Source organism: Lacerta agilis, chromosome 5, assembly GCF_009819535.1.
Source record: "Lacerta agilis isolate rLacAgi1 chromosome 5, rLacAgi1.pri, whole genome shotgun sequence".
Taxonomy (NCBI): domain Eukaryota; kingdom Metazoa; phylum Chordata; class Lepidosauria; order Squamata; family Lacertidae; genus Lacerta; species Lacerta agilis.
In genome coordinates this window covers 61,899,941-61,907,837 of record NC_046316.1, presented here as the reverse complement: position 1 = coordinate 61,907,837, position 7,897 = coordinate 61,899,941, and positions in this window count along the sequence as shown.

Here is a 7,897-nt window from a genome sequence, read left to right as displayed (position 1 = left end):
AGAAAGAGTCGCTAATGTTAAATTACCAAACTGAGGACACAGAACATTAATCAACCAAAGGCCTGGTTAAAGAGATATATTTTCGCCCAGAGCCTAAAGATATGTAAAGGTGGTACCAGTTCAGCCTCGCTGCAGGGAGCATTCCACAAACAGGGAGCCACTGCAAAAAAGGCCCGCTCTCATGTTGCCATCCTCCACACCTCTTGATGATGGAGGAGGCACACAAAGGAGAGCCTCAGATGATGAACGCAGGGTCAATATTGCACTTCTGAAAGGTTTTTAGTCTGTCTGAGGCTTACAACAATTTTAAAAAGAAATAATGTTAAGGTAATTTTAAGAAAGTGTGCATCCTAGCAATTTAACGAAATACTACATATCTACAAGAACGTTTAATACAAACAGCCATACCACAGCAACCAAATGAAAAGAGGCAGCACTTAATGCAGAATCTAGTGACTATATCTAGATGCCTGACTCTATAGAAAGATCATGTCTGCAGTTTGCCTCCCATCAAACTCAAGTGGTACGTAAGAGAGTTCACCTCACAGAAGAAAATCCCCCATACTGATACCACCTTCACTATTTCATGGCACTTAAATCATGTAAAATATGTCAAGTATTTCCCATACAGAGAAACAAACACAAACATTCTCCACCCTGCCCCTGCCCCATCTTTTACAATATGTTCCCCTAAAGAGATTGGCCAAGGCTGCCCGAGAAACCTGTTAATTACGATAGACAGATAAATCAATGTGCTTGTATATGGCACACCACACTCCAGTGATTTTGGTTTTACCTGTCACAAGATTTTTTAAAAGTTTACAGTACATTAAGCATCACACTCAAGCCTCAGGGATAGTTCTGTATACATTAAAACTTTTCAGTACCCCTTGCACAGGTGTATTCTTCATCTGCCATAGGCAACATTACTACCGGTATGTGTGAAACCATGCTCCTGATTCTGACTCAAAACAAACACTGAGAACACATTTTATGCACTGTGGGAAGCAACCATCATAAATCAATGTACTTTATGGCACCCACCAAGCTGCTAACTTTAAATACTCGCTCAGTTGGTAGAGCATGAGACTTTTAATCTCAGGGTTGTGGGTTTGAGCCCCACGTTATTTATTATTATTATTATTATTATTATTACTATTATTATTTATACCTCGCCCATGAGGCTGGGTTTCCCCAGCCACTCTTGATTCCTGCACTGCAGGGGATTGGACTAGAATCTAGATGATCCTTGTGGTTACTTCCAACTCTAGAATTCTTTGATTCTACAGTATGTAGGCACATATATGGCCAAATGGTTTCTGGGGAGATGCAGGGGTACACATACCCCTAAACATTTTGTGAATCTTTATACTTTTGTCAATTTACTGTATTTATTTTTCCCGATTTGAACTATAAAATGGTGATTATCTTGAGTCAAAATGAAAGTAACCCTAAACATTTTGGGGGGGGGGGACACTGGTAACATATATGCCCTTTGCTCCTGTCCAACCACATTACGTTTTTATTTAGTACTGCACTCACTCCAACAATAAGCTCATGTTTGGTTTTCCTAAAGTGGTTAACGAAAGCTAAAAGCAGTCACTTGCGTCATTTTTAAATGCTTACAATTAAAACAATAAAAATACACCAAGGTAGGAGAGAAGAAGAAACCCTCACAAATTCCACCAATCTTCACCCATCTATATGCACCCACCCACCACGTGCCAGAATGGCCGCGTGTCCGTTTATGTCTTCGCACACGCAGCCCAGTTCCACCGTTCACACGTAACTTTCCTCCACGCGTGCACACCTGCAGCCACGCGGGGGAATTGTGACGCGCCTGGGCTCCGCCAGAGGTCTCCCGAGGACAAAAAAAACCCTTTTCCTCCCAACCCACCCACCACCCTCCAAGTAAGCAGCAGTCCCGGCTATGAGAAAGAAGCCCCCGAAGGCGGCCAGGGCACCCACCCTGGAGCCGCAGCGGCGCGACCGGCAGCCTCCATTCGGCCTGGACGTCCAAAGGCAGAGAGGAGGCTCTAGCTCTGGCTTAACCCGCCGGATCCGCAGAAGAGCTGAGGGCGCAACGTAACAGACCCCCCGGGTGGCCGGAGAGCGGCTGCTCCTCAACGGAAAAGGCGACGCGCGTCTGGTCCGCTACGCAGGTGCCGACCAACTCCCGCCAACCCCCTCTCTCCCGTTTGGGCAGCGCCGCCTCCGTGTTCCCATGGAAACCGAGGCGGGGGGGGGTTTAACGCAGGCGCAGGCGCGGCCTCCTTGGGCCCAACTGCCGCGGGCCCTTTGATCCCTGAGGTGACTTTCCTGCCCAGATGTTGAATTGTCACGTGACGTCCCTGCCCTCCCACCGCCCCTGGCCAATTCGCCCTGTTTCCTTTCCCTGGAGGAAAGCCTTCTTAGGTACTGTATTCCTATATTATTCCGTGTTTCTTACAACAGTGAGCAAAATAAGAATAAAAATATTTATTCTATGCAATGAAGGATGGCAGGCACATGCGTCCCTCTCCGTTGCTTTCACCGCTCTTTGGTGATCAGGTGTCGCCTTTAGCAGAAAATTAATCTACACTCAGTCACGCCTTGTCGATTCACAATGGTATGTAATTATAATCGGATCTAGCCTGAAATTTGAAAATATTGGGTGCATCTTTTTCTTTTATGCCAGCAGCAATAACAAAGATGCCCAGTGCTTCCCCCCCCCCTAAAAAATAAATAAATGTTATGCGGTACTCTCATTTTGACTCAAGAAAATCACCATTTTATAGTTCAAATCATGGGAAATAAATACAGTAAATGGACAAAATGCCATCATCGGGGGTAGCAACGGAACTGACGATTCACCATGCTAGAGAAGAAAATTAAATTTGTAGTTTCTTCTCCCATTAGGTTCACAAAATGTTTAGGAGTATGCGTACCCCCTGAAAAAAAGCACTTAAGATGCCTACTAATAGAGAACTCATTCTCTGAATCCTTGGCATAAAAAGCCCAAGTCGAATTGATATGGCCCCTTTAGATAGATGATCCTTGATGTAAGGAGTTCCTGCTTGCCATCACTTGTAACTGCGAGCCATACTCTAGATCAGTGTTTTTCAACCACTGTTCCGCGGCACACTAGTTGCCTGGTGTGCCGTGGGAAAAATTTGTTTATTTGATTCCTATTCAAGAGAATTACTTTATATATAGTCAATATAGGCACAGAGTTAAATTTTTTAACATTTTCTAATGGTGGTGTGCCTCGTGATTTTTTTCATGAAACAAGTGTGCCTTTGCCCCAAAAAGGTTGAAAAACACTGCGCTAGATCAGGCCAAAGGCCAGTCTAGTCCAGCCTTGTGTTCTCACAGCAGCCAGCCAGATGCCGATGAGAAGTTCACATACAGGACTGAGTAATGTAATGGCAAGCTCGCCACTTGTGATTTCCAAGCAACTGGTATTCAGATATATTGTCTGTGATGCTGGCTATCATCATATTGCATTTGAGCCTTGTCATGTTATTGTTACTCTCTAATAGGCTGTGTGAGCTACCTTGCCAGGTGGTTTCTGTACTGTGATATTCATCTATAGGCAAGTCATCCTGTCTTTTTTGTTTTGTTTTGTTTTTTAAAGGATAGTGACAACAAGGCTGTCCCATTCTTCCTGCAGCAATTTCCTGAAGCTGCTGGTTCTTTTCCCCCCAGAAGGTATTTACACCTTCTGCACTGGAATACAGATAACTACTTCCCAACTCTCAGTCCAGCCAGTATATGAAAATGGAATATCACGGTAACCAACTTGGAAGTGCCAGTCAAAGGTGGAAAATGCTTCAGTTGATTGAAGGTACGCAAAAGCAAATGATAAAGAATAGGCATCAGAATGCAATGGTTGTTTCCAAGTGGTCATAGGTGGCAAGCTACTTGCATAGCTATATTCTGATGTTTGCAAGTCAGGATGCAAAATTAAAGCCCATTCCAATGGCCATTTGTGAACAAGCTTACAAATCACTATGTAAACTGCCAAAGAACCCTTGGTTTACCCAGAGTCTCCCCACCTCTTCCTTGACCTCAGAATCTGCCAAGGCCCCTCTCAAATTTTTGTTTTGGCAGGGTTGTTTGTTGGAGACATTGCTTGTTTTGGGAGGAGATGTTCCAGCTTTTTTTTAGTGTTTTATTTACTTTGAGGAGTCTTGGATATTTTGCCTAATTTTTGGAGGTTGGATGTGTGTCCGAACCTCACCAGTATTTCTTCTGTTAAATGGATATTTTGTGGTGCCCATGAAAGATTTCTAAATTTGCTCCTGGCCCCTAACAGGTTGAGGACTTTTTAATGCATTCAGCTGTATCTCAGTTAAAGAATATGCAGTAGCAATATATGAACAGATAATTTAAAACTCTATAAAGCAATCAGTAACAGAAAATTATTCAGCACCTTTAAACAAAAGCCCAGCATGACGACAAACCACAATAAAATAGTAGAAATCAGAACCACAAATTTCTACAGCCCGGTTAGTCATTGCATAAAACAACAGTTAACAATTTCATTTAAAAGAACTGCTTACGGACTTGTAGGGATACGGCCTGTCCAATCTCACTTGAAAGAGAGTTCCACACATATCCTTTTTAAAGAAGCATGTTTGTCTTTAAAGCTGTAAATATCAACTCGCACATCTCTGAGTCATTATATAATTTGAATGGTTATGAGTTCTGCTGTTATTCAAAGCGGAGAAAAGCCTCTCCCTTAAAATGGCTTGTTCCTTGCTCTTACTCAGTATCAGTGTTCAGTTTCTTCATCATCATCATAATTAAGTGCAGATTCTTCCTCATTTTCTGTTTCATCTTCCCCTTTGTCACCTCTTGGGATGCCATCTCCTACTTCTTCTTTGTTCACTCTGGAAGCATGATCAGAAAGAGTCACTAATGTTAATTTACCAAACTGAGGTCATCTAACCCTAAACTCACATTTGGAAGTTCCATTGATTTCAAAGTGACTTACTTGGAAATAAGTATGCTTAGTGTGCCTATTGATCATTGCACAAAATCCCTACGTACTTCTTTTGTGCAATTCTCTCCCAGCCCTCACTTGACAAGAGAGTAAAGTAACACCTGGATAAGCCCTCTGGGGTTGCATTCTGGGGATCGCTCCTAAAGCCAAAACCACATATAGTCAAAACACATTGTAAGGACGTTCAGTGGTTGCTCATGAGAAATCAGCCGAACGCAGAACTTCTAAAAACTAAGTCCTTTATTGTGCAGATATTTACAGTGGAGCAAAAGTTCAAACGTCCATCTCATCCCTCCGCAAAGTCCGGGAATGAACCCTTCCGGTTCTTGGTCCAGCAAAAGAGGCGCAGGATTCTGAACCCCCGTCTCCCCCTTCCACGTCTTTCCTGTCTGCAAACTCGGGACGCGGGAACCTGTCCCTGTTCCCCGCTTCCCCCTTGGTGCTCAGGCTCTGCGATCCCTTCACAGCCCCTGCGCCGACTTCCTGCCTCCAACTCCCCCTCCCCACTGGAGGAATGGTCGCTTCTGAATTGTCTCATTCATATATGATTATTTTAAATTAATGTACTTATTGAATACATTTATATGCCAAATTTCAGGGGGGAGGTTCCACACAAGGGAACAAACACAAATGTATAAATTAAAGAATGTGCAGTACCAATATGTAAAACACCTTTACACAAAAGCCCAATTTGACCATAAATCAAAATAAAATAGTAGAAATCAGCGCCATAAATTTGCACAGCCCACTTAGTCATTCTGTAAAACAGCAGTTAACAAATTCATTTTCAAGGCCTGCTTACAGACTTGTGGGGATATTATGGCCTGTTAATCTCACTTGAAAGAGAGTTCTGCATGTATCCTTTTTAAATAAGCACGTGTGTCTTTAAAGCTATAAATGTCAACTCACACATCTGAGTCATTATATAGTTGGAATTATTATGAATTTTGGCCCTTTCATTCAGTATCAGTGGTCAAATAAATAAATTCCGTTGGAGTGTTGGATGGACTTCCCCCAAAGATCAGCTTCAGAGCTTAAGAGTACTTCTAGATCCAAGCATCCATCTGATGTCCAGGTCAAGCAGCCAGAAACATTCATGATTAGATCCTGTTCCACTGTCAACCCTCTTGAATTAATCTGTCTTTGTATAATGTTTATTACTTTTGACATAATTGCATCAGGATTTTATTTTTCTAACCTGCTTTGAGGCCAGTGGTTGAAAAGCAGTATATAAGATGCCAAATAAATGAATCAAATCACACTTGATCCCTTGTACTATGTCGTGCTGAAGGACCAAAGGGTCTGAATATGACTTCTTTTCCCCTTGCATGAATACTGGCAAGACATACCAAAAGTCTACATTTGGTACAGAAGTTATTTGGCCCAAATTATTTTACCATAAAATGTACCAATGCTTGGGTGTCAGGGAGTCATTTCTGTGCTTGTACCGTACGAGAAGGTTCACACTTTCCTTTCAGACAATTTTTTATACCCTGTGGTTCTTGCAGATAAATAATACCATGAAATGTGCCCTAAAAAACAAGAAGGATCCAAATGTGCCATTTGAAAAAAATCACTATTTAAAGCCAAGCATTTGTGGGATGGATAGGGAATAAAGATAGATTCCTGATCTGGCAAGCTTGAACAACATTAACTTTAGGAACTCGTGCACTAACCTGTGTTTCTTGGGTGAGGTTCAGTCTTGTTTTAATGTGTGTGTATGTGCAAGAAAGAGATACTGGAAAGAATCTACAGAACATGACTTCACAATGGCAGTTGGAGCTATTATTTATAGAATCAAGGAGTATGTTTCCATGGTACTAGATTATTCCATAGTTCCTCAGATTACAATATGAAATGCCGTAGAGAAATGGGATTTTGGTGAGTGATAAAGACTAAAGAAGATTGATTTGGGTAGGTGGTTCTGGACAAACTGCATCTCTGGATTTTTAATTACCGGTATTTCATATTTGCAGGTGTATTTACGGTGTAGTAGCAGATACATCCCATACTTCATGAATGCCGCATACGGCCCCGGCATCCTAGTTATCACAGGTGATGTGAAAATTGATAAATTTATCTCACCAGTGTTTGTAAAAGTCTAAAGTAACATGTCTACAGTAAAACTTTAGAGGCAGGAATTGGAAGGCAGGGATTAATTTAATGTAGATATCAGGTCTCATAATTCATACAGAAGTATTTCAGCACTGTGTGTTTTCCCACAATTAAGAATTTACATACATTAAATGGATCTTAAAAGTAATCAGGACTATAAGGAAGCACTCTTAAATACATGCAATGTTTGATACAAATATGCAAAAAGGTATACTTTAAACCTATTACATGAATTCTTCAAATGCCTGAAAGATAGATATATTCTGTGGCATAACAAAGACTACAGTACATGGGTTGGTCCAGCAAGGCTTTTGTAAGGCTTTGCTTGCAACAAAGCACCACATTTTACAACTAAATGAAAAATAAAATAATTATACAGATTTGTACCTTCCTTCCAGAATTAAAGCTTCTCAATATCCAAAACCTGTTTTTAAAGTATAGGCATGCACAGGCAGAGCCTACAGCCAGTACAGTATCTTCAGCTGCACTGCACACCGGGTTGGCCCTACCATTAGTCAAAGTGATAGCTGCTTTGGGGAGACATGAAAAGGCAACAAACTATTACAAAATTTATTATTAATGTACTTTAGCTACAAGGGAGGGATGGAAGTGCCTGTTAGGTTTTCTGCCTCAGGTACCAAAATAACTTGTCTGGCCTTAATGGGTACTATGCACCTTGACTTGGTGGGGGAATAGGTGTTATTTGCTTCTCATCCTCAGGCAACAAAATATATTGAGCCAACACTGGCTGCAGGCTAGGCTTAGAACTGGAGAGCAGCTGGCTGGTTGCAGAAC